The 26,851-nt window shown below is 41.4% G+C and overlaps 1 pseudogene; it reads left to right on the top strand.

The window, feature by feature from the left end:
* Positions 1-8,715: 8,715 nt before the first annotated feature.
* LOC113058019 (pro-epidermal growth factor-like) lies at positions 8,716-18,926 on the top strand (annotated as a pseudogene).
* Positions 18,927-26,851: the final 7,925 nt, after the last annotated feature.

Below are 26,851 nucleotides of genomic sequence, written 5' to 3'. Positions count from 1 at the left end.
AATCATATATAATGTTTCTGAACTGATGTATGTGAGCAACAAGTGCATTTGTTGTCTCTGTCCTCTTCTCATTTTTATGTCTTCTCTATCTTTCTACCTCTCTATCTTTTCTTTGATTGCATATTTATATGCAATGTTTGTGTAAAGGTGTGTTTATGTGTTAATAATACTTTGTGTGTGCCATGCATGTCACTCAGATGTCCATTTTCTTCCATTAGAATGTATTAAATTAGTGTCATTTATCATTTGCACAGGATACTTCACACCATATAAGAATTTAGAATTTTCTTGAAATTAAACAATCCTAAAAAAAACTGATCACATTTTCCACAAAAGCATTAGGCGATTAGATCTATCTATCTATCTATCTATCTATCTATCTATCTATCTATCTATCTATCTATCTATCTATCTATCTATCTATCTATCTATCTATCTATCTATCTATCTATCTATCTATCTATATATCTATCTATCTATCTATTTTTTTAGATTGTAATAATACTTTATAATAGTACTGGTTTTACTGTAGCTTTGATCAATAAATGCAGCCTTGTTTGGCATCAGAAACTTCTTGTAGTCCCAAATGCGAGTGACAGCGTAAATTCATAATCACATAGGCCAATCTCTAGTTTAGTGATCAGAAAAGCATTTTAGCATCATTTGTTATCTTTTATTCAGTTCAAGTTTATGAAGTTTAAATGTCAGTTGAATAAGTTAGTGAATTCAGCCAGTGTGATGTCGTGGATCCTGTTTGTTTGTATCAGAGCAGACACATGGGCTGAATTTCCCTCCTTCCTAAGGGAAGCTGTTGTCCCTGTACCTGCCACATTTTTTTTTTTTTTTTTTGTTGCTAGTATCAAAGCCTACTTGAACCTACTTTGAACAGGTCATGTGTTAAAGGGATGTTTGTCAAAAAGATGTACACTTTTTTTTTTTTTTTTACTTATTAATATATTATTTATTTATATAATATACTTTATGTAATATATATATATATATATATATTAGTGCTGTCAAAATTAGCGCGTTAACGCATTCGATTAATTTGAAATATTTAACGCGTTAAAAAAAAATAACGCAATTAACGCGGTTGCAGTTTTTTTTATTTCCAGTTGTGGCCTATGTATGTTCAACGTGCAAAGAAATATGGATAAGACCAAGGAAGGACTTTTAGACGGAAAGTTTCAGTATAAAACTCTGCCGGATTACTCTTCAGTCTGCCACAAGAAACATTACTCTTCATTCAGTCTGCCACAAGAAACAGCAACATTAAAATCATGAACTCAAATGTCATTGTTTAAAAAAAACGTTAATAAGCTTAAACGAAAATAACAAAATAATTGTGTAGCGGAGTATATTTTTTACCACAGTGCCCGCGAACTGTCAATCACTCCTGTGCGCGTGCATCACTGTCCTCCTCAGCTGCAGCTACTTGCGCTCTCTCTCTTCATCAAGCTTTAAAACAAAAAGGGGACAAAAAGATCATATTGTCTTTGTGCATAGGCTATAGATTAATTAGATAAATGAATATCTAAATTTGTGCCTTGCCGTCTACGGTATTTTTTTAGAACTTAGAAAAAAGATACTGCAGCCAATGAGCAGCCAGCGGGGGCTGCAGGACGACTCAACCTCCGCAGACAGTTTTTAATGTTTATCAGACAATAAATACTCAAGATTTTGCTTTAGTATAACTCACAACGAGTTTCACACACCTTCTCCGGCCACGTTGAGTTGTTGACACTTAACAGTGGGAAAAGCGACACATGCGCTATTCACTTGTATAACTTAAGGGTGAATGGGTAATGTAGTTTCTGCTCTGGGTGGGATGAATTAGGAAGCTTGCATTGTGAAGGGCGCTCTGAAAATCGGCAGTGCAGGTAAAAGATTAAAACCTCTATTAAAACAGATGTCCAAATGAGCGTACCGGTACGCTACAAGCACGTTCTGGGCGCACGGAGAGGTGGCGGTACGCTCAAGAGCTATATTTGGAAGTGGCGGTACTGAGTACAGGTGCGTACCGGCCCACTTAAAGCACTGGCAATGACTATACTTTGGAACTTTTTTGCAGTCCACTTAGAATTCAACATGGAAATCATTTTTGTTTTTTATTGGCATTGATTGTTTTGAAATTCAAATGGTACTTACATGCCTGTGTTTTTATTTCTGTAATAAATATGGCTTTCAAGCCAACAGTTAATTTGGAGGATATTGATGGTTTATTGCAGGTATGTTGTTTACATGAGAAAATCTGTGTTACAAATTCCAATAAACAATCATATTTTGAATTTAAATAGTTTCTTTGTCTTGAGTTTACATTAATTATTTACATTTTACATTTACATATCCAAAAAGTTTCAGTCTTTTAATTGCGATTAATCGCGATTAATCGCGATTAATTTTAAAAAATTGTGCGATTAATTAGTTAATTTTTTTTAATCGATTGACAGCACTAATATATATATATATATATATATATATATATATATATATATATATTAATAATTTATAAGCATAATATTTATAAATAGCCTTTTATTTTATTAAAATAATTGCATCTGTAAGTACTTTTTTTTTTAAATAAACTTTTAAGAAATTAAGTACACTGTGCTCATTCAGTACAATTAAGCACACTTTTTTTCAAAAAGGAATAGCTCCTGCCAAAAAAAAAAAAAAAAAAAAACAATCTGTCAACATTTTTAGAAGCATGGGTCGCCTTTATATAATGAAAGTGGATGGTGACCAAAGGCTCTCAAGCTCCAACAATGAGAATAAAGAACTTTACAATTAAAAAAATATATATATTATTCAAATGATTTTTGTGTCACTCATTTCCAAGTTTTCAGAAGCATATGATTATTAATTCATATTCAGTTTTTGTGTTTTTATTTGTGCAATATTTCTTGAGACAGCATGTTTGAATTCATACAAGCTCAAATGAAGTTTGAGAGCCATGCAGAGAGAAGGATTTGAACCAGATGATTTAAAGTCTGGTCTCTTCCTCATATAATGCTATCAAATGGATCCAGGTAACTTGAAATAAAGCTAAAGTTTTGGTAATATTTGAGGTTATTGATAATGGTCTCCATCCATTTTTGTTGTAAAAAAAAAAAAAAAAAAAAGCTTCATAAACATTAAAGTAACTTTGTGTTCCACGAGAGGAAAGAATGTCACACAGGAATGAGCAACATGAGTCAAAAATGACTTGCAATGAATGGGTGAGCTATTCATTTAATAATTAATAAGATGGCCATTATATGTATATGAAATAAAACCTTAATTGGAAACAACAAATTTGACGAAACACTAAATTATATGTCTTTTTGGACCCTTTGCTCTGAGCTGCAGTGAGAAAGGAGCTTGACCCTCCCTTCAAGAATCATAATATTTATTTTTAAGTCTAAATATTTTGTTGAATACCTTTTAGATCAGAGTACATTCTCATTGTGAAGGAAAACGTCCCAAGGTTACGCATGTAACCCTAGTTCCTTGAGGGAACGAGACGCTGCGTCGATATCGCTTTGGGGAACGTCCCTGACGAGACCGGCTCTGAACATCGTGTGCAAACTGTCCAATGGACGGGCGTGACGTCACGGAGCGGGGTGACGTAGCGACCAGGAAGCTATATAAGCACGTGCCGTGCAGCTGGCTTCAGCTTCGAGTAGGGAAGCAAGCGCTGGCAGGGGTGCCGGGAGTATGGCTCTGCGACGCAGCGTCTCGTTCCCTCAAGAAACTAGGGTTACATGCGTAACCTTGGGACGTTCCTTTTCGGGAACTCGAGCTGCGTCGATATCGCTTTGGGGAACGAGGTGCCCACGCTGCCAGACTACCAAATCCCTGCCTAGTGTGTATCCGGAGAGCACAGCTTAGGACGAGAGAACAGAAGAGCCCGGAGTGGCTCGCATATCAAGATCGTAGAATCTGACAAATGTAGAGGGCGTGGACCACCCCGCAGCGTTGCAGATGTCCAAGAGGGACACACCTGCTGAGAAGGTCTTGGAGGCCGCCATACCCCGAGTAGAGTGAGCCTTGGCCCCCAAAGGAGGGGGAAGACCAGAGGACTCATAGGACTCGTTGATAGCCTCGACTATCCAACGACTAAGGGTCTGCTTGGTGGCAGGAGAACCCTTATTAGTAGGACCATAGCATACAAGCAATTGGTCGGACTTTCTCCACAGGGCAGCTCTGTGGACGTATGCGTCGAGTGCTCGCACTGGACACATACAGTTTAGCTTCTCTTGGTCTGGCTCCCGAAAGGGAGGAGGACAGAAGGCCTGCAGTACGATAGGCTGTGGTGTAACAGAGGGAACCTTTGGAACATAACCCGCTCGAGGGTATAAGAATGCTTTGGCCATACCAGGGGCAAAGTCTAAATAAGTAGGGGCCACCGAAAGGGCCTGGAGATCTCCAACTCGTTTCAGCGAGGTGATTGCCAGTAGCAGGGCAGTTTTCAGTGTCAGATGTCTATCTGAGATATCTTGAATTGGCTCGAATGGAGCCTCTAGAACCACAACCAAATCCCATGGGGGAATACGGGACCGTACTGGAGGTCTCAGCCTCAATGCACCTCGGAGGAAACGTGTAACTAGGGGGTGTCTACCCACTGACTGATCATTGAAAGGGACATGGAAAGCAGCTATGGCCGCCACGTACACCTTTAAGGTGGAGTGGGATAACCCCGCAGAGAGCCTAGCTTGTAAAAACTCCAGAACTGTACCAACTGGGCAGTTAACAGGGTCAAGATGGCGATCTCTGCACCATGAAGTAAAGAATGACCACTTCAGGGCGTACAGTTTCCTCGTAGAGGGAGCTCTGGACTGGAGGAGGGTCTCAACAACCTCGGTTGAGAGACCAGCTGCTAACAGTTGTGCCCCCTCAGGGGCCACACCCACAGCTTGAACACCTCCGGGCGAGGGTGGATTATCGTGCCCTGCGCTTGTGAGAGTAGGTCTTTCCTGATCGGTATCTCCCACGGAGAGCCGTCGAGGAGCGAGACTAGATCTGAGAACCATATTCGGCCCGGCCAGAACGGGGCTACTAACAACAGACGGACCCCGTCCTGGCGTACTCTCGCCAGAACTCCCGGGAGCAGAGCGGTAGGGGGAAAAGCGTACAGACGAAGCCTCGGCCAGGTCTGTACCATAGCGTCCAGTCCCAGAGGAGCTGGATGAACTAGAGAGAACCAGAGGGGACATTGCGATGTCTCTTGAGTCGCAAAGAGGTCCACCTGAGCTTTGCCAAACACTCTCCATATCTGCTTCACCACCTCGGGGTGAAGCATCCATTCCCCGGGCCTCGGCCCCTGCCTCGCCAGTATGTCTGCTCCCACATTCAATCTCCCAGGAATATACACTGCTCTGATCGAGAGGAGTTTGCCCTGGGACCAGAGAAGGATCTGGTATGCCAGCTTGTACAAGGGGCGTGAGCGCCTGAGGGCACTGAGGTGAGGCGGGCACCGTATACTGAGGTGGACCGCGCTCTACCCCAGTAGGGGCTACCCTCTGGACCCTGATGTCAGGATCGTTTCGTCGAGGACTTCCGGGCCTCGATAACTGTTCTTAAATCTGGCTTTTTAGCTCTGGAAGTCCCCGACTCAGGGCGTCGCTGAGGCCCTCGGTCCCGACGTGGGGGAACACGAGCGGCGACACTCTGTTTCTGCGCTTCCCGGTATGAGGAGCCGGTATGTGGCGTGGTGATCTCCCGCCCAGATGCACCACGAGAGCGACGAGGGAGGAAATTCTGGAACGCCGCCGCCTGTTTGCATGCCTCCTGGAACCTGTCGACGACAGTGTTGACTGTGTCGCCAAACAGGCCCGAGGCTTGAAGCGGGGCGTCCAGGAGGCAGACCCTGTCTCTTTCTTTTATCTCTGACAGGGTCAGCCACAAATGCCTCTCCGCGGCCACTAAGGCTGCCATAGACCGCCCAATCGCGCGAGCGGTCTCTTTAGTGGCGCGGAGGGAGAGATCAGCGGTCTTTCTAAGCTCTTCAATATCATCAGACTTAATCCCCTCTCCCTCATCGATATCTCCCAGCAGGTCGGCCTGATAAGCTTGAAGGACTGCCATGGTGTGAAGGCAAGCCCCAGCCTGACCTGCTGCCACATAACCTTTGCCCACAAGCGATGATGTAACTCGCAGCGGCTTAGTGGGCAATGCCGGAGCCTTTAGGGACGATGCCGAGCCGGGTGACAGATAGCCCGCGAGCGTCTGTTCAACCCGTGGCAACGTCCTATAACCCCGCTCTCCCAGCCCCATCACGTTGCCATAATATAGTGAATCGGGGCCAAAGAGGCGGGTCGAATATGGGTGTTTCCACGATCTTGATAACTCATCATGGAGATCGGGAAAAAACGGTAGACTCCGGCGTGGAGGTGGTTGCCTCGGCCGCAGAAAGCGTTCATCTAGCTTGCTTTTCTGCGGCTCAGTGTGTTTTTCTGCAGGCCATTCGATTTTTAATCTATCAACTGCGCGTGTAACCACCTCCAAAAGCTCCTCATACTGGGGCGACAGGGGTGGCGAATCCCCAGCAACAGTCTCCACGTCAACCTCCTCGGAGGAAGAGAGGCGGAGAGCTGATCCCTCACCCTGGGGGGAAGAAACCGACGAGCGTGCTTCCGAACCCAGGGTTTGGGCGCCTGATCTGGCAGATGAGGAAGGAGATAAGGACTGGCCAGTCTCCATTCCCTCTGACAGATCCACCTGCGAACCCCACGAGTGCAGCAGCCGCTCTGCCTCGGCAGAAGCGGGGCCAGCACCGCGAGGAACGCTGGTGAAGGCTCCCTCCTCGAAGAGAGCCCTCCGGGATCGAAGCGCCCGCATTGGCAATCGCTCGCAATGCGGACAGTCGGCCCCAGGCAAGCCACGCACAGATTGTGTGTATCCCCGCTCGTGATGTAGCGAGGGCAGGGAGGAACACACAATCTGTAACGCGGCTTGGAATCGCCCTTTAAATACTTGGTCTTTTGCTTTGCTTTTGGCATTATTGAGCTGTATTAGCGATCTTTTAATGGCTAAGGAGACAGACAACAATAAACAGGACCAACGGGACAGACTTTTTAACATGCACACACAGAGCGCTTGCTGACAGAGCGAAGCTGAAGCCAGCTGCACGGCACGTGCTTATATAGCTTCCTGGTCGCTACGTCACCCCGCTCCGTGACGTCACGCCCGTCCATTGGACAGTTTGCACACGATGTTCAGAGCCGGTCTCGTCAGGGACGTTCCCCAAAGCGATATCGACGCAGCTCGAGTTCCCGAAAAGGAACTCCCTTTATTAAAAAAAGAAAAGAAAAAAAATCATAGCAAACATTTTGATGGATAAAAATAATGCTGCACATTAGTGACTATATATTTTAAATGCTAACCATCAGCAACATGGCTGTGTGTTTTTGTAATCCATTCAATCATCCACTATGGTGTGTGTTCCTAGGATACATTTGCTTTATTTCTACAGGCATCTGCTAGATTGATGTGTGAATCCCTCGTCTCCCTATTAAAGCTTACTTTCTTAATGACATTATACGTGCTAATATGGGAAGGGAACAAAGAGACAATAATTATAAATTGTATGACCAAAGAAAGTTAAAGGTATTTTATTTAAACTAGTGAATACAGTGAACCCTAACATACAGTGTTATCAACATAAGGATTTCTTCCTCACAACTCTGAGCTTATTGTCTTGCACCTTATTTTTTCAATATCTTCAATATCAATATCAAAATTCAGAGGGCTGTGATTGGTTGATAGAAATGGTTTGCAGTAAAAACAAAGGTCTGCAAGCATGTCCTGCTTGATTATAAATCTATGTTTTACATCTGTGTTCAAAATATTTATTATTAGTCACTATAATTTGACATTGAAAATCTATTGTTTTTTGCAATTAAATTTTTAGAATGGATTTAGAATCAGCTTGATTTGAAGAGTGTTTTGAACAGGTAAATGAAATATAACACATAAACTCAAATTATGATCAGATTAGAAGTGGTGTTACTGTTTTATGCATTCAGTTTGTGTCATTTCTATCAGGCTTCTCTATTTGTCTCTTGAATGATCCTGAACCTTATCTGTTACTTGGCCTTGGAAATACCATTCAGAGACTGAATCTTCATGGTGGGGCCAGAGAAGGATCATATCTAGCTCGACACACATGCAGGACAAATCAACAGCGCGGGACTTGATGGAACTACTGCTGAGGCCTCAAACAGCACACCCGCCTCACCTTTCTGTTAAAGGACTGGTCTGTGAAGAGATTATCAAGCAATCATTTTGGTTTCAATACAAATTTATCAACAGGTATTCATTGGGGGAACTGAAAAGAAAATATTTTTCAGTTGTATTCCAATGATCACTTCATCAGAAGTTAAAATGGTTTACTGACATACTGTTTTGGCTAAATACATAAATAACAGTGAAAACTTAAAATTAAATAAATTATTCAGCCTAGAACTGATATTGTAGTAATATTTTGGTGACTTCTCAATATATATTCCAGTATTCAAAACTGTAATTAATTTGTATTGAAGACATTGTTTCACAAATACATATAATCAGAATTAATTTATTTGAATCCTTTACACTTTTAGAGATTATGCTAAGTTGAAGGCTACAAAGATGTAATACGTGTATGATTGATTTATAAGAATGTTACCACAACAATTTTCTAGATATATGTTCTGGCTGTCAGATGGCTTGACTTCCAGCATCCAGCGTTCAGGCATGACAGGTGAAGAAGGCAGCAGTGCTGAAAGGGGCAGACAGACTGAAAGTGATGTTAGTGAGGTACAAGAAACGAATTTCAGTCCGAATTTCAGTCATCCATGTAATAAATGACTTAAGTGACTGTTAAATAATGACAAATAATCTAAATCTTAATGTAAAAACAGAAGTGGTAATAGAGTAATAAGAGTATGTTTATTTAAATATCCATATATTGTTTCATCATCTAGTTTATATTCATATATTAAAAACTGTAATTAATGTTTCACATAAAACTGTAATAAAACTGTAATTAATGTTTTACAATAACTGTTGAAAGTTTAATATAAAATATTTTTCAGACTATAAGTCGCACCTGAGTATAAGTCTCATCAGTCCAAAAATACGCCATGATGTGGAAAAAAAAAAACATATATAAGTCGCACTAGTGTCACATCCACACAAGGAGAGGAGAAGACGGGTAAGTACTTTCGTGAAGCTTTATTAACATAGGATTTCAACAGAGCAGGTAAGTGTGGTCACAGACGGTGAATCTTCAAGCACTGATCAATAGGTGAGTTCAAGTACAAAGCTAGGCCTGACAACAAAGAGTCACTTCCCTTAATCGCTGTATCTGAATCTCCACAGAGTCACAATACGGTCCACAAGAAGCAGGCAGAAGATCCACAAAGAGCGTCCATGTAATCTTGATTCCAGCCGGTGAGTGAATGAGTGAGGTGAGTATTTAAAGGTGTGGTGATTGCTGGTGCAGGTGCAGGTAATCAGTATTCAGGTGACGGTTCACGTGAGCGGTGCATGGGAGATTGAGTGGATGGTGACTGGCAATGGTGACTGGGGCTAAGGGAACGAGCTGAGGGTGTGACACTACCCCCCGCCCCACGGGTGACTCCAGGCATCCTAGAGCGGCGACGGGGACGACCACGACCTCTGGGAGCCGGGCGGTCCGGGTGTTGTCGGTGGAAATCTTCGAGGAGAGCCGGATCCAGGATGTCATTGCGTGGTATCCACGACCTCTCCTCGGGACCGAACCCCTCCCAATCTATGAGGTATTCCAGGTGGCCGTTCCGCCGCCGGGAGTCGAGGATCTCTTGGACCTGGTAGATGTTGTCTCCGAGGATTTCGGGTTGGTCTGGAGGGGGAGGCGGTTCTGGTTCTGTGGAGGAAGGAGAAACTGGATCAGTGTGACGTTTTAGCAGTGAGACGTGAAACGTGGGTGAGATCCGGTAGTGTGGTGGTAGGTTCAGGCGGTAGGTGACGGGATTTATCTGAGAATGGATGGTGAACGGCCCTATGTAGCGGGGACTCAGCTTTTTGCAGGGCAGTCGGAGGCGGATATCCCGAGTGGAGAGCCAAACCTTGTCTCCAGGTAGATAGACGGGATTAGGCGATCTGCGTCGGTTAGCGGTCTCTGTATGCCTCCGAACTGCCCGCTGGAGATGGACGTGAGCTGAGTCCCACACCCTCTCGCTCTCCTGGAACCAGTGATCTACCGCGGGCACTTCAGAGACTTCTCCTGACCAAGGAAACAGCGGTGGTTGATAGCCTAAAACACATTGAAAAGGGGTTAAGCCTGTAGTGGTTTGGCGAAGGGAGTTTTGGGCATACTCAGCCCACGGCAGATACTGGCTCCAGGTATCCTGGTGTTGGGAGCAGTAAGTACGGAGGTACCGTGAGATCTCTTGAATCTTCCGCTCGGTCTGGCCGTTGGTCTGAGGGTGATATCCAGAAGATAAACTGACGGATGTTCCGAGGAGTTGGAAGAACGCTCGCCAGACCCTGGAGACAAACTGAGGTCCTCTGTCCGAGACAATGTCCTCTGGAGTGCCATAATTCCGGAACACGTTGGTGAAGAGGGCTTCGGCGGTCTCGAACGCTGTGGGAAGACCCTTTAATGGGATTAGTTTGCAGAATTTAGAAAAACGATCAACAACAACTAGAATGGTAGTGTACCCCCCTGAGGGGGGAAGGTCAGTGGCGAAATCCACCCCTAGATGGGTCCAGGGTCGGCGAGGAATGGGTAGTGGTTGTAATTTACCCACGGGAAGTTGACGAGGTGTGGTGGTAACGGCGCAGACCGAGCATCCGAGGATGTACCGGGTAACGTCACGAACCATGTTAGGCCACCAGTACTTCTGCTGGATGAGCGAGAGGGTTCGCCTGCTGCCAGGGTGTCCTGAGCCAGGTGACGTGTGCGTACTTTCCAGTAGGGGGAGTCGCTGGTTGGTGGGCACGTACATTAGACCCGTGGGTACCTCCGGAGGTGCAGGCTCCTCGAGGGTGGCGGCTCGAATTTCCTCGTCGATCTGCCAGAGGATAGGCGCGAGGAAAACGGAGGGTGGTAGAATTGAATCAGGCTTGTTGGTGTCTGGATCTGGTGAGTACATACGGGACAGAGCATCTGCTTTAGTGTTCTTGTGACCGGGTTGATACGTGATCTGGAAATTAAAGCGAGCAAAGAAGAGTGACCACCGAGCCTGACGAGCATTGAGTCTTTTGGCATTCTGCAGATATTGGAGATTTTTGTGGTCGGTGACAACAGTGAATGGGAACTGAGCTCCCTCTAGCCAGTGCCGCCACTCCTCAAGGGCGAGTTTAATGGCCAACAACTCACGGTCTCCGATTCCATAATTGCATTCGGCAGGAGAGAGTTTCTTAGAGAAGTACGCACACGGATGGAGTGAGCAAGGTTCACCAGACCTTTGAGACAACACGGCTCCAATGCCGTGATTGGCCGCATCAACCTCTACGACGAACGGCTTGGACGGGTCAGGATGTCGAAGAATGGGTGCCGAGGTGAAGAGGTGTTTAAGATGGTTGAAGGCCTCTCGAGCTTGGGGTGTCCAGCGCAGCCGGCGTTGACCTCCTTTTAGAAGGGATGTTAGAGGAGCCGAGTGCAGGCTGTAGTTCTTGATAAAGCGCCGATAGAAATTGGCAAAGCCAAGGAAACGCTGGAGTTCTTTCACCGTTGTGGGCTCCGCCCAGTTGGCCACAGCATCTACCTTGGCTGACTCCATCTGAACTCCCTCCGCAGAGATCACGTATCCGAGGAAGGAGACGGTAGTGCAGTGGAACTCACACTTCTCAGCTTTTAGGTAGAGGTGGTGGTCTCGGAGTCGTTGTAAGACGTGGTGGACATGAGTTTGGTGTTCTTCTATGTTCCGGGAGTAGATCAGGATATCGTCTATGTAGACAATGACGAATTGGTGGAGATAATCACGGAATATTTCGTTCATGAAACTCTGGAAGATGGATGGACTGTTAGCAAGCCCATAGGGCATGACCTGATATTCATAGTGCCCGGCAGGGGTGATGAAAGCAGTCTTCCACTCGTCTCCCTCTCGGATACGGATCAGATTGTAGGCACTGCGGAGGTCGAGTTTGGTGAACACCTTGGCTTCACGCAGTTCCTCCAGAGCCGCCGGAACGAGTGGTAATGGGTAGGCGAACTTGACGGTGGCGTCATTTAGCACTCGATAGTCGATGCATGGTCGAAGTCCGCCATCTTTTTTGGGGACGAAGAAGAAACTGGACGCAGCTGGAGATGTGGACGGTCTGATGAACCCCTGATCGAGAGCCTCCTGGATGTATTCCTCCATCGCCACCTGCTCAGGACGGGAGAGTGGATATATTTTCCCATGCGGTAGCTTGGCACCTGGCAGCAGGTCGATACAACAGTCCCAGGGCCGATGTGGTGGTAATCGGGTGGCTTGTTCCTTGCTGAACACATCGGAGTAGGAGGAGTAAAGGGCAGGTCTTCCTATGGAGGTGGAGTGCAATTGAAGGTGCGGTGGCTCGGACTGTGAACTCTGGATTGGTGAACGGTGAATGTGACTCTGGCATCGCGGATCCCATGCCTGGATCTCCCCTGTGCTCCAGTTGATTTGTGGGTTATGTTGGGCCAGCCACGGCCTACCCAGGACGACGTCAACGGTAGCGCGAGGAAGTACGAGGAGGGCCAGTTGTTCCCGGTGTCCGTGGGGCAGAACGAGTTCCAGATCGTGTGTCCTTCTAGTTATTTTGCCTCCCCCTAACGGTGATCCTTGGATGGTAGTGATACGGTAGGTGGTCTCATTCTGGGTGATGGGTATACGGTGCTTGGTTACGAAGTGAGATGAGATGAAGTTGCTTGCGGCTCCGGAATCCACCAGGACATGGATGGAAAGATTACGTGAGTTAATTGTTATCTGGGCTTTGATATGAGGTATGTGAGATACAGATGGGGTAATGGAAACTGTACTCACCATTGGGCGAGGCGGACGGACTGGGCAGGCGTGGATCAGGTGAGTGGCCTCGCCACAGTATAAACACAGCCGCAGCTGGATGCGGCGTCTCCGTTCAGAGGCATCTAGGCGGTAGGAGTCGGTGATCATGGGCTCCTCCTGGTTTCGTTGAGGCGAGGGCGTTCTGGCTGATGGAGAGATGGTATATGAAGCCGGGGAGGCACAAGCCGAGAGGTGCTGAGCAACATTTATAGTTTTTCTAATGAATGTCTCGAGATTGACATTATCGTCGTAAATGACCATTTGCTTTCTGATCTGGGGCTTTAAACCTTTACGGTATGCAGCTAGCAGGGCAGTTTGGTTCCAACCACTGGTGGCGGCTAATGTCCGGAAACGGAGAGTGTAGTCGTGAATTTCCGTGGCTCCCTGGCGGAGATTTAAGAGTTCATCATGGGTTGAAAGAGGAGTTAGAGCCATCCCGAACACTTCCTGGAGGTGGGTGGTGAAGGCATCGAATGAGGATAGAACCGGACTCTGGGAGTTCCAAAGAGCCTCCGCCCATTGTAGCGCTCGTCCGGTGAGGAGAGAGATCACAAAGGCAACACTGGTGGCCTCATTGGGGAATTTACTGGTATTCGCGTTGACGAACAGTGAGCACTGCAGTATAAACCCACTGCAGCCACTCGGTTCACCCGCATAGCACGCGGGACGTGCAAGGGGCGTGCTGTTGGTGGTGGTAGCACTAGTTTCGGTGGGTGGTGAAACTGACTGTAATACTTGGCGGAGAGCAGTCACCATTTCGGTGAACGGGTCCGAAGCCGCTTCCTGAGCAGCAGCGTTAACATCCATGGGAGATATGAAGTTCTGTTTTCGGGGCTGGAATCCTGTCACATCCACACAAGGAGAGGAGAAGACGGGTAAGTACTTTCGTGAAGCTTTATTAACATAGGATTTCAACAGAGCAGGTAAGTGTGGTCACAGACGGTGAATCTTCAAGCACTGATCAATAGGTGAGTTCAAGTACAAAGCTAGGCCTGACAACAAAGAGTCACTTCCCTTAATCGCTGTATCTGAATCTCCACAGAGTCACAATACGGTCCACAAGAAGCAGGCAGAAGATCCACAAAGAGCGTCCATGTAATCTTGATTCCAGCCGGTGAGTGAATGAGTGAGGTGAGTATTTAAAGGTGTGGTGATTGCTGGTGCAGGTGCAGGTAATCAGTATTCAGGTGACGGTTCACGTGAGCGGTGCATGGGAGATTGAGTGGATGGTGACTGGCAATGGTGACTGGGGCTAAGGGAACGAGCTGAGGGTGTGACAACTAGACTATAAGTTGCATTTATTTAGAACCAAGAACCAAAAGAAAACATTAACATCTACAGCCGCGTGAGGGCGCTCTATGCTTCTCAGGGGTAGACTACAGGAGCACTGAGCAGCATAGAGCGCCCTCTCGTGGCTGGAGAAGGTAATGTTTTCTCTTGGTTCATGTCTCTTGGTTCATGTCAAATTAATTTTGATAAATAAGTCGCACCTGACTATAAGTCGCAGGACCAGCCAAACTATGAAAAAAAAATGTCACTTATAGTCCGGAAAATACGGTATATATTACACTAATATTATATAAAAAAAAAAAAAAAAAAATCAGTTAATATGTCCTACATGCCCTACTCCTAGATCACAGTCTCTGAGAATGGCGATTTTCCTTGATTATGTGTAACTAACGGATTCTAAGTCATTCACTGCAGGTTGGTAATGAAAAATTCAATGATTTCACCTAATCTTAACTGTTATGTAAAATGATGGAGTGTTTGCTTTTAAAATATCTAACCAAAACATAGTTGAATAGTTATTATAATTATTTTAACAATTATTCCAATGTTCAAAATTGCTCCACTCTTCTATCTATAATCATAAACTGTGTCAAACTTGATGGTTGTAAATAGTGTTGAGGAAAATTACTTTTAAAAGTAATGCATTACAATATTGTGTTACTCTATACAAAAGTAACTGATTGTATCACTTAGTTGCTTTCTATGGAAACTTCTCTTCTCTTGTAGATATCAATGAATGTGCCCTGTGGAATCAAGGCTGCTCTCTGGGATGTGAGAACGCTCCGGACTCATACCTCTGCACCTGCCCTAAGGTTACCTGTTACTGCCCGATTTGAAGACCTGCCAAGATATGACTGGAGAATAGGGGATGGATTATGAAACACTGGCTCTAATAGCATACATATGAATGAGCTGGAAGTGATGGGTCAGGGACAGAGCGCAAGAAAGAATTTTAAAAGAAAAAGGACTGGAAAGAGACAGAGAGCATCTCTAGATTTAATTCCTTGTGCTCTAATAGTGCATCGAGGTAAAGCCGACCAGCACAGTGCGATAAGATAATGAGGTGACATCAGTAATAAGGAACATATTTAGTCAGCAGCTTTGCCTGGCTAAGCAGGTCAAGAGCAAATCAGCAGCGAGATTAACTCTCAATACAGTTCCCACACCTGCGGATGCTCATGTGCACCTGCAATCAAGCTTGTTGTCATGTTTTCTGACACTGAGAATGATTAGTGATCGGGAAATGAAAATTCAAGAACATAATTTATGGAATATATTTGTATTTATTGTGAATAATAAAATAATAAATAATAAAAGTACAAAATGTTTTTTTGTTGTCCTCTGTCCCTGTGTCTCAATGTCCCCATACCCTTAAATAAGGCACTATTTAAGGGGACAGCCATTTTTATTGGTGTCTGAAACCTTAGTGGACATTATCAAGTGCACTCATTCAATCCCACAATGCACAGCGATACAAAGTGTGCAACTGATATGGTTAACACTGTAAAAAAAAAATTTTTTTTAAAAATCTGTAGTTTTTACAAAATAGTTTTGGCATCTGCGGTTGCCCGAATACTTTTGTAAAAATTACATTAAAACTGTAAACACATTTACGGCCACAAACTTAATTTTACAGTATAAAGCTGTAATTTACAAACTAGAAAATTTGAAGTTAAACCAGTAAATTCAACAACACACGCTATTAAAATATGTTTTGTACCTTTAACATACTAACAACCACCATAATAATGCAGGTGGTAAAAGAGAAAGCCACATGAAGAGTCAAAGATCAGCACAAGTATAGCTTCGCCACAAGCAGAAGTATATATTAATATATAGAAGGGGCACAGAGTCATTCATGCAAACACGAAACACCACTATGGTAACATACATCATACTTAAATAATGCAATAAACTTTTGTTAAACAAAAGCATGAAAAGCACGTTTATATGTTTTTCAGATTCAGCCTGTGTGTATGATACTGCTAGCATAAGCAGTAATTAGAACAGAATTAACTGATTCAGCATTTCGAAACCATCCATAAAGATGTGTTAATTTGTTAATAAAGTGGTTTAATAAAGGATGTAGGCCTGTTCATGCTGTGTATTAGCAAATTTTTATACCATTTTTAAAACTGGCCGTTGAGGTTTTATATGGGACAATAACAAAAGTCACTGATCCTTTAACAATGTATTGGCGTAAAAACGCCTTTTGGCGACGCAAGTAAAAGTTTTATAAAGTCAAAATATTCACACACACACACTCACTTGATCATGAAATACAGTGCAGTTATAATTTGCCCTCTACAATACACACAGAGCAATATTATACTATCTGCCCCTTTCACACTATGATTCCTCGACCGCCACAAAACTCCCCTAACAAAATACAGACCTGCTATTTTTTTTTCCTATAAATTGACCTTTGCCCTTTTGGCCAATTTTGCCTTACCAAAGCATTGACCAAGCTCTTTGATCTAATGGTGTTGTTGAACGCTCCAAATGCAAACATTACATGCAACAGTAAGACAGTATTTGACAGTACACTGATCCAACAGCGAATAGTAATTGTCAGATTTACAGAACCCTAACCTGGTGATGTTGGGGGAACCAGTGGGGCAGCAATCATATTTCAGGGTGGCTATGACACCCTTACATCAGGGGTCTCCAAACTTGGTCATGGTGGGCCAGTGTCCTGCAGAGTTTAGCTCGAACTGGAAGTTTCTAGTATGCCTAAAAAGACCTTAATTAGCTGGTTCAAGTGTGTTTACTTAGGGTTGGAGCTAAACTCTACAGGACACCAGCTAAAATGCAGTGCCAGATATGCGCTCATTGGCGCCCTCTGGAACCCTTGGCAACTGCCTATATTGCCTAGTAATTATTTAATGTAAATGGCAGCATTGTTTTTATATACAAACATTGTTTGAATGAATAAAACCAAATTGCCCAGACATTGTTAATTAATTTCAGGACTGGTGTGTGCAAGTATAGGATGATTGGTTTTGGGATTATTAGATGTCAGAATAAGGACTGTCTGATAGGCACAGTGCCACAAGGTCTGTTGGTTCAAAGAACTGTTCATGGAAACACAGAGGTGAGAACTGATCATCTGAGGACAGGGGTTTTGCAAATGAAAGATTGAGGCCATTAGCTTTAGACTTTAGACTTGTTTGCGTTGTCTTGTCATCCTGGAGCAGACTGTTCGGCCAACGACACGTCATTCCATTTCCCCAAATGACCACGATTTAATGCTCGGTTTGAGGACAATATTTGAAGTGCCAATGGGATTAAAATGTTGTGAATTGGTCATTTTAAACCTTAATTTATTCAAACCCATAGATGAATGAATTAATTTTGTTGTTGTAATACACTGTTGTAAATAGCAGCATATTAAATGACCTGCTTACTTTTGTCTACAGAGCCTAAACCATGCATGTGTGGAGAACAGTTTGTAATCATGCATGCGAACACACTGCTGAAGGAGATTTGTGTGTGTGTGTGTGTGTGTGTCCAGAGGGATCTGTACAAAATCCTGATGGCCGCTCGTGAACCAAAATACATGAAAAGCCTTATGCATTTATCCCTGTGTAACTGTTTTCTTCACAATTGTCTCTTTGTTTCAGACTGTTTGTCTGCAGATCGAGGGGGCTGCAGTCAGATGTGTGTGACTTTATATCCAGGCAGGTGGGTGTGTGAGTGCCAGCCAGGATACCAGCTCCATCCTGATGGAAGACACTGTGCTTCCCCAGGCAAGGCCTACAAACATGTTTTTATAGTCTACATTCTGCCAGGATGCCTGTCTGTCTCCCCAATCTCGTCTCCTAGAATTATTGGGTTAATCATGTAGTTAATCAGTATTTAAGTTCATTTGCTTCCAATGACCTCATGTGTCTGGAATCTTCTGGAACCTCTTTGCTTCAAGCAGGACCTCCAATGTACTTGTCGTTTGCCAATACAGTGGATATAAGACAGATTAACGCAGATGGCAAAAAAAAAAAAAGCAAAAGAATTCTGGAGGAACCAAGGGGCAGTATCATATCTGTAGACTATGATCCAGTGAAGAAACAGGTAAAAGATGAGACACATGCTGGAAGATTGCTCAGGCTGAGGAGGCCACAGTTATGATGTGTTTATAACTGCCCTCTAGTGGACATAAGTAAAACCTAGATAAATCCCAGATAATATTAGGAAACAGGAGTGAAGTTCAGAGGCTCATGTTGATTTTGTTTAAAGATGCATTTACTGCCATCTAGTGGCCACAGAATTTAAATGCAAGAGGACGCATTTCTATTTACTGTATTCTTTACATTTCAGTCTTTACATTTTAATGTATTTATTTATTTAACATGTTTCTCCGAAATGTGCTTAATTGTTTTATTTTTCCATTAAATGTCATATGTTTGTTCAGGTGTATTTTGCAGATAAAGGCCTGAAGTGAATTGAGAGGGCATCACTGGATGGAGGTTTTGAAGAGATGCTGTTCTCCACGGGACTCGACTCACCCGAGGGTCTGGCTGTGGACTGGGTCCATCGCAAGCTGTACTGGAACGATAGAGGGTAGGATACAGACAAATACAAACACACTTCCTCAAATTAATTCCTATATCCTTAAATGACTTTATTTTTCTGTCTCCTAGGAGCAGATTTTTGTCTTCATGAAAACGGAGGATTTGCCCAAGTGTGTGACAGCAGACTGGGATTGGCTCATTGCTCATGTCACTCAAAGGACGTTCTTTCAGCTGATGGAAAAGACTGTCTGGCATCATTCACTGGTCAGTATAGTGAGAATAAAATACAAAAATGGAAAGAATGCTTGTCTTCGAAAGTCACATTAAACCATTAAAGCAATTTGACTCTTTGCATATGTTAAAAATAGCTGTATTTCTCCACTCAGAAACAGATGATGGTGAATCAAGTGATCGTTTGAGAAATAAAACACTGAATGAACGGATCACACCACTGGCCATGCGTTCCACAGAGAGGATGCTTTCAGGTAAAAAAAAAAATATCAGCAAGAATCACATTCATCATAGACAATATTTGCATCCAGTTGTTCTGAACACTTAATATTGTAATTGACCAGCCAGAATCAAGTATTCCAGAGCAAACTTGAGAATGATGTGATTTCATTTAGACTAGAATGACTGCTACTCTGTCAGATGTGATGTGAACGATCAGTGCATGCAGAAGGAAGGCCGAGCCGTGTGTCAGTGAGTGAGAGGTTTTGCTGGTGATGGGGAGCTGTGTGTGGGTAAGTGTGTGTAAGTCTGTGTATGTTTGTGCTACAAGTCAGATGATTTTGATTTAGTAAGGACTGAAGCAGTTTGTGATGTATGTGTGAAACTGAATTTGAGTGTATGGATATTGATGTGTGTGTGGGTGCAGTATGCACCTGTCATTGGATGTACTGATCAGTCTTTATGTAAATTTGGGTTTGTTTACATGATCACATACAGTATTGACAACATGTGTGTGTGTGTGTGTGTGTGTGTATGTGTGTTTGCAAAGACGTTGATGAATGCAAAGCAGGCCTGGCAGATTGTAGAATATCTGAAACTGAGTGTGTGAACACAGCAGATGGATATTTCTGCCAATGCAAGACTGGGGTATGACAACACACACACGCACACACACACACACACACACACACACACACACACACACACACACACACACACACACACACACACACACACACACACACACACATATATATATATAATTGTTTCAAATACATTGATTCATTCAGTAACGCCACTACGGTGACTTGTAATGCTTCATTCTGCATTTGATTCGTTTGCAACTATTTTGTTTGATGCTGAAAAATGACACAATGTAATGGGCTTACTTTATTACTTAATATTAACTTGTTTACTGAACTGCTATATAAAAGCAGTGTTCACATTAGTCTGAATATCAGTTTTAGGATTATCAATTTAAATTATATGCAATACTGCAATGTTTTAATAAGATGTTTTTTTAAATACTTTTATTCAGCAAGGATGCATTAAATTGATCAAAAGTGACAGTATTTATTCCAAATGAATTAAAATGTTTTCAGCAAAACATCCTGAAAAACTTTATAATGGTTCCCACAAAAATCTTAAGCAGCAAAACTGCTTTCAACATCGATAATAATAATAAATGTTTCTCGAGCATCAGATCAGTATGAGACAGATTTCTATAGGATCATGTTACAGACAAAACTAATAGCTTTGCCATAACAGGGTAAATAAATAATAGCTAACAATTAAAATGTTAATATTACGTCTGTTAAAATATAAAGCAGGGATTGAAATTGTAATAGTTTCACAATATTAAGTTTTACTGATCAAGTACTACTTTTGGAAACAACTAAAAGCATACATCATATATCTTCCACCAGTTGCTTAATAGGACCTGCTTATTCCTTCCAGCAGAGGAGTTTAAGAGCGCCTCCTCTTGACTGAGTAAGGGAAGTCCACTTGATGTCACATCGCCATGGTAACACAATAATGCTGTGTAGAGCTGCCTCATCCTGTCTGTAAGAAGGAGTGCGCTTCTATTTCCCTGAGATGGAGTCTTATGCCTGCAATCAAGTGTTTGCTTATATAGCTTTTTGTACAAGCTTCAACCTGATTTTTATGATTCTCATAATCCCTGTTCTTGCATATTCCACAGTTTCCTTCCAGCTTCAAACATAAACTGATTTTTATAAAACGAGGCTTTAATCATATTAGCAATAGATGGCACTATTGTACTAAAAAAAACATTTAGCTTTTTACTGAACGTTTGCCCTTGACAAAAGGACACTTAAGCATATTCAATAAACCTTTTTATTCTAATATTCCATTTTCCGTTCACTGACAGAACACACATGCGCATGTCAAAACAGCTGGGTGATATTTCCCTCATCCTGGTTAAGTTAATTCTCTATGCCTGTGTTTGGTTGGTTTAGTGACATTGAGCTGTGGTATGGTGTGTTGTTATGTTCCTAAAGCAGCATACTTATCTTGGGTTCCTCTGTCACACGCTATCAATTACATGCTTGGTTTAGCTTCTATTACAGCAATTACATTTCAAAATAGGTCATTCCTACACCCCAAAAAAAAAAAAAAAAAAAAAAAAAAAAAAAAAAAAAAAAAATAGACCCAGTTATCTATAACCTTATTTAAAAGCTATATGGGTGACAATGTTTCTGTCTAAAATTGTGTTTTTTCAGGCGGTCACTCGTTTCATTTTTCTTCATTTTTCTGTCCCTATCAACTTAACACACTTTAACTCTCACAGATAAACTGGTTTGGTTTATCCCAAAGCCCATGATTGCCCCAGGTGTAGGGTTGAGACTCACATATCCAATACACATGTTTGTAATAATACTACTTGTCATACCTTCACGCTCTGCAGGTCTCCATATTTCATTCTCACTCAACAGGATCTAGAGATTGTTAGCAGGGTGCCAATCCATGAACGGAAATATGAAAATTACTCTATATTTCATCCGAGCCAGACTTAATCTACAGACTTCATAACTAAAGAAGACAGTGTCACAAGCATAGTCTACATAAAATAATAAAAATAAAAAAATGAAACGATACATCATATGTCAAGCTTTGCATTACAGTAAAACTGACATTAAAACTTGCTTACAGTAATAGGTTTATTTTCATGCATTGATTTTAATGTATATTATGAACAGTCCTGGTGACAAATATGATAATGTGGGTTCCATAAGCATGAGTGGGGACAGTATATATATATATATATATATATATATATATATATATATATATATATATATATATATATATATATATATTTGTGTGTGTGTGTGACAGTTTTGCTCTAGAAGAGGCTGGAAAGCTACAGACTCTGGATGTTACGAACTGCACTGTTACAGTAAATCATGCGATATGCACAAATTGCTGGTTACAGCAACTGATCATCTCTTCTCCTTAGAAGACCTTTCAGGCAACACAGTGATTCACTCGTGAACTGATTATGTGAATAAGTTCAATGTTAAAGTCATTGCCGTTCAGTGTTACAGTACAAATTACCAAGTACATTGACGATGTTCACAATCAAGTTGCAACAGTTTTTTTGTCAACAGATTTCTTAAAAAAGTAGGTCGCTACTTGGTCACTATTTGTTGAAGTAAGATTTGTAAAATGATTGCACATGCCTCAAATGGTTTTATGAAATACATAATAGCTATAGAATGAGATCATTTAATGTAGGTCATCTAAGAGACTCTTGTTTTTCTGCTTTGAAGGTTGCTGTTTTTTTGTCACGTTTGAGCCATTAGACATTGAATCCATAGCTCTGTAAATAGTAAAGATACTTATGTTTACGTTGAGATGCAGAGCATATTGAGTTGGATCATTGTTTTAATAACAAAGAGATTACTATATAAAACACATCCTACAATGAACCAATTATAAAAACCTCAGGTATCAAAACATTATTAAATAAGATGACAAGAAAACATTTGGCATCAAAAAGATATAAACAGATATTAAAAAAACAATATTTAAATTAAGTAAGGTCTCAGATTATTGACTGAATCATGCTTTATTCAAGAACAGGGAAGTTAAGTGGCTCAGATTCTTCTCTGCCTCTCCTCAGTCAAATGTCTCACAGATATTCCAAGAAGTTATGGCAAACTAAAAGCAGCAAGCTGTATATTAATCTGTCAATCTATATCTTCCTAACTAACAGAAAATGTATATGCTGGGATTATAAGGTTTTAACCTGCTTCTGATTTGAACCAAAAGACTGGAAAAAGGACACTGAAAGATGATGTAATACATGAGACCAGACAGAATAACATCTGACCTGATGCCTTCTGTCTCACTCCATTTTTTTTCTTTTAGCTTATTTTTCTTGTAATGTAATGTTGGATATACATATTTATAACCAAACTGTAAGATATGCACAAGTAAACATCCCAAAATAAAATGACTGCTTTATTTGTGTAATGGTTAAATGCTCGTCTTCATGCAGGAAATACAAATATAGGAATGAAACATGGTCATGATATAATTTCTGTTCTATAGCAGAAATATCAGCAACATCTGACGTCTTGACAAAGGTCAACTATCTGTCAGCTAGCCACAACAACCCACACGCTTAGCACAAACACACTCTCTCTTTCAATCTCTGTTTTTGTGGTCCCTGGGTCACATATCTATTGATTTCCAGAGAGGGTCAACTTATATTATATATATATCCAGGTTTCATTCCATACTGTGGGACTGGAGCTTGTAATAGAGATGAAATTTGACACACACACACACACACTTTTTTGAGTGAACCATCCCTCCCAAAATTACAATTTCAGTATGTCCTGGAAAGAGCCATGCTTTTCTGCTTTTTCAAACTGACAAAATGTGAATTAGGATCTGAAACAATCTGGCCACACTCCCTCTCTCAGCTGTAGGGAATTAAAATGGGGGGGATCAAAGGATGAGAGAGCTAATCCACCTGAGAGTGGAAGAGAAAGATGGTGAGGGAGAGCGAGGGAAAGAGGAAAAGGGTGTGAACAAAGGCGTTTGCGGCTGGCCTGCGATAATGGATCAGTGTTTTGCTTTCAGCATTACATTTTCCCCATTCTTTTCCCTCCCATCAGACAGGCGAGCAGTTGGCCTGTGGAGATTCCAAAAGGTGCACAGATGAGGAGACTAAATTAAGCATTAGAGGCCCACTCAAAGGCTTTAACGCTGATCCTCCAGGTCAGCGTAGCGCCCTTGTGGCTTGTGACCTGCCCAGAGCTGTGCTGCTTTGCTAGGCTTTGAGTAGATTTAGTGCAAGGGATAATGCATGAATCTGAGCACAGGCAAACGAGTTTAAGGCTCAGTTATATCGACGAGGATCCTTGTCAGTCCTCTAATAGAGCTGAAAGACAGACCGGAGAGAATTGTGTTTTGAGCTACCATGTTGTGTTTGAGCAGATTTAGGGCCTATGGCTAATGCAGTATATATAGGTGTATTTTTGAAAAAATAAGGTTATTATCACAAGTGCACTATATCAACTTAAAAACTTGCTTTGTTATTTTTTTGATTATTACGCAAAAGTTTTCGTTTACTGACTCATTTGTTGAAATGTGAAAGTTCGAGTTCAGATATGATTAATTTATTCCGTGACGAAATCCTTTGTTAGTGTGTACGGGAATTTACATTTATCAAGTTCAGACTTGCAACCTGTGGGCAATTGACGTCGAAAAGACGTCAAAAACAGGTCAAATGTGCAAATTAAACTGACGTCAAAATCCTGAAATGACATTGATTTGATTTGAATGTCAAACACATTGACCTACATATAGCTTCTCCACATACAGTAAACTAGTTTCAGTGTGGGATTAACTTATTTAATAACGTATTTTCACTCAAATTACCACTGGAAGGAATTGCCTTCCAAACTGATTTTAAAATGTTAACATCTTAATCAAGTCTTAACTTATATTTGATGTCAAATATCAATGCAATACCCTTATTGCATTACTGTAGCATAAGTGAGGGCACTCTGCCCATGGGATTGGAGATAAATACGTCTGCAATGGAAATATATAAATAATCTAAGACTAATCAGCAAAAATCTATGATTAATATAATGTTATCATATATATATATATATATATATATATATATATATATATATATATATATATATATATATATATATATATATATATATATATATATATATATATATATATATATATAAGCTTATACCTTTTCTTATAGACTGCAGTCTATTTGCACCATTAACGTATACTTACAGATTCACTTGCTGCATTTGTATGTTGCATCCACAATCATTAAATCCACCAAAAGAGTGCAGGAATAAAAATACTTTGGAAATACATTTGTTTCTGTAATAATGGAACCTCATTAGAGAAAGCTTGCGTGAGTATCACCTGTCCAGTAGGGGGCGATGTCAAACAGCATTGGTCAAGATGTGACGTGAGTCATGCGTTTGCAGGTGCTGACAGTCCTTTGAGCGTCAAGGAACACGTGGAACAGGTGACTAAACACTTGTTTGTTGCTCTTATCATTTCCTCCCAGTTTTCAATGAAGTGACTCATACTGCAGATGAAAAAAAATTGACCTTTTGATACTGACACGTGCAACTGAAATTGAGAAAGTCTGGAGCTACCGTCTGGTAAATGTTTTGTTTGTTTCTTGTGCAACAAATATGATAGTGATGATGATGATGATGATGACGACGACGTTGATGTTTGTGTTAAAAGGTATATAAGTTATAAGTAGTGCATTATGGATGTAGCAGTATTTGAAAAAGTGCTTTTTTGAGACGTAGTTATTAATAGTTGTAATATTTTTTATTGTGCATTTATGCTGTAGCTATAAGTAAATTAAGAGGAACATTCTTGTATTTTATACATATCTATTTGAATTACTGCATTTCTTGGAAATACCCTTTTATTGGTGAACACTTCACATATCCCATAATGCAGTGTGTTTAACATGACCTACAATTTCCTTTACCATTTGACATAATATCAGCTGTGAATTTTTTTTTTTTTATGTTTTATTTTTGTTTTATTAGAGCCCTAATTGCAACTGATTGTTAAAATGTGAAATTGCTACACAGTCTGTGGAGTCTTTGACCTTTCAAAATGATAACCGAGCTAGACAGAGCATGGCACATCGGACCTAAGGCTTTTTGTGGCATTCTCCATAGGGCAGTGAGTGAGTCAAATCAAGTTTATGTATATAAAATTTTTGTATAGATGAGGTTAAGTATTGCATAAGTAAATATGTAAGTTTTTTTTCTGTCAAAACATTTTTCATATCTAGATTTTATTTTTTGTTGCTGAATACTTTTTGTTATTCCTATGTATCCATGGATGTGTTGAGCTTTCATCACATTAGCCAGATTTTGTTGTACTTTTTCACTAGTTTTTATAGTTTCAGAAGCAATAAGTTTGCAAGGATTGACAAGAAAGTAAAACTGTAAAGGAACCTGATTTTTTGATCACTCTTTTGGAACATACTTGAACATGTAGAAAGATCAGTGATTTACGAAATCAGTATTCAGTATGTTAAAATGATGTCTACCTCTACACTGGTGCACACTGTTTTAAGCACACTTAGTTGATCAGAATACCCTCATTTATTGATTGCTATGTTTGTTAGGCTTTTGGGGATTTTGTTCATTTAAAATGGCAAAATCTCAACCTTTCTAACTCCTGACTCCAGCCTCCCCACCCACCTCCTCCGCATTTGTCTGAGACAATATTTGAAGACCCTCCTATCTTTAAGCTTATAAACTGATATGTACCTCTGATAAACATACGTAACATTGTTTAATTTTGTACATCTTTGTGCTTTTTTAAAATGCATTTTATAATTTTAAGACTTATTAGGGCCTTCCTGTAGGTGTGCAGAGGCCCTCTCGTGAGTCACCTGAATGATGCAACAGAGTTATAATGCCATAAAGCAATTATTTTAAAGAAAATAATCATTAACATACTTTTATTCAATGCATATTGTGTTAATATGTCTAAAAAGTGCTCCCATAAATTTCTGTTGTGAAGTCATTAGGACGGTTACCCCTGCCCTGCTGGTACGGATTTCATGGACAT

Source organism: Carassius auratus, chromosome 39 (genome assembly GCF_003368295.1).
Source record: "Carassius auratus strain Wakin chromosome 39, ASM336829v1, whole genome shotgun sequence".
Taxonomy (NCBI): domain Eukaryota; kingdom Metazoa; phylum Chordata; class Actinopteri; order Cypriniformes; family Cyprinidae; genus Carassius; species Carassius auratus.
The sequence above is the reverse complement of the archived record's forward strand: the minus strand, read 5'-3'. Positions and strand labels throughout refer to the sequence as shown.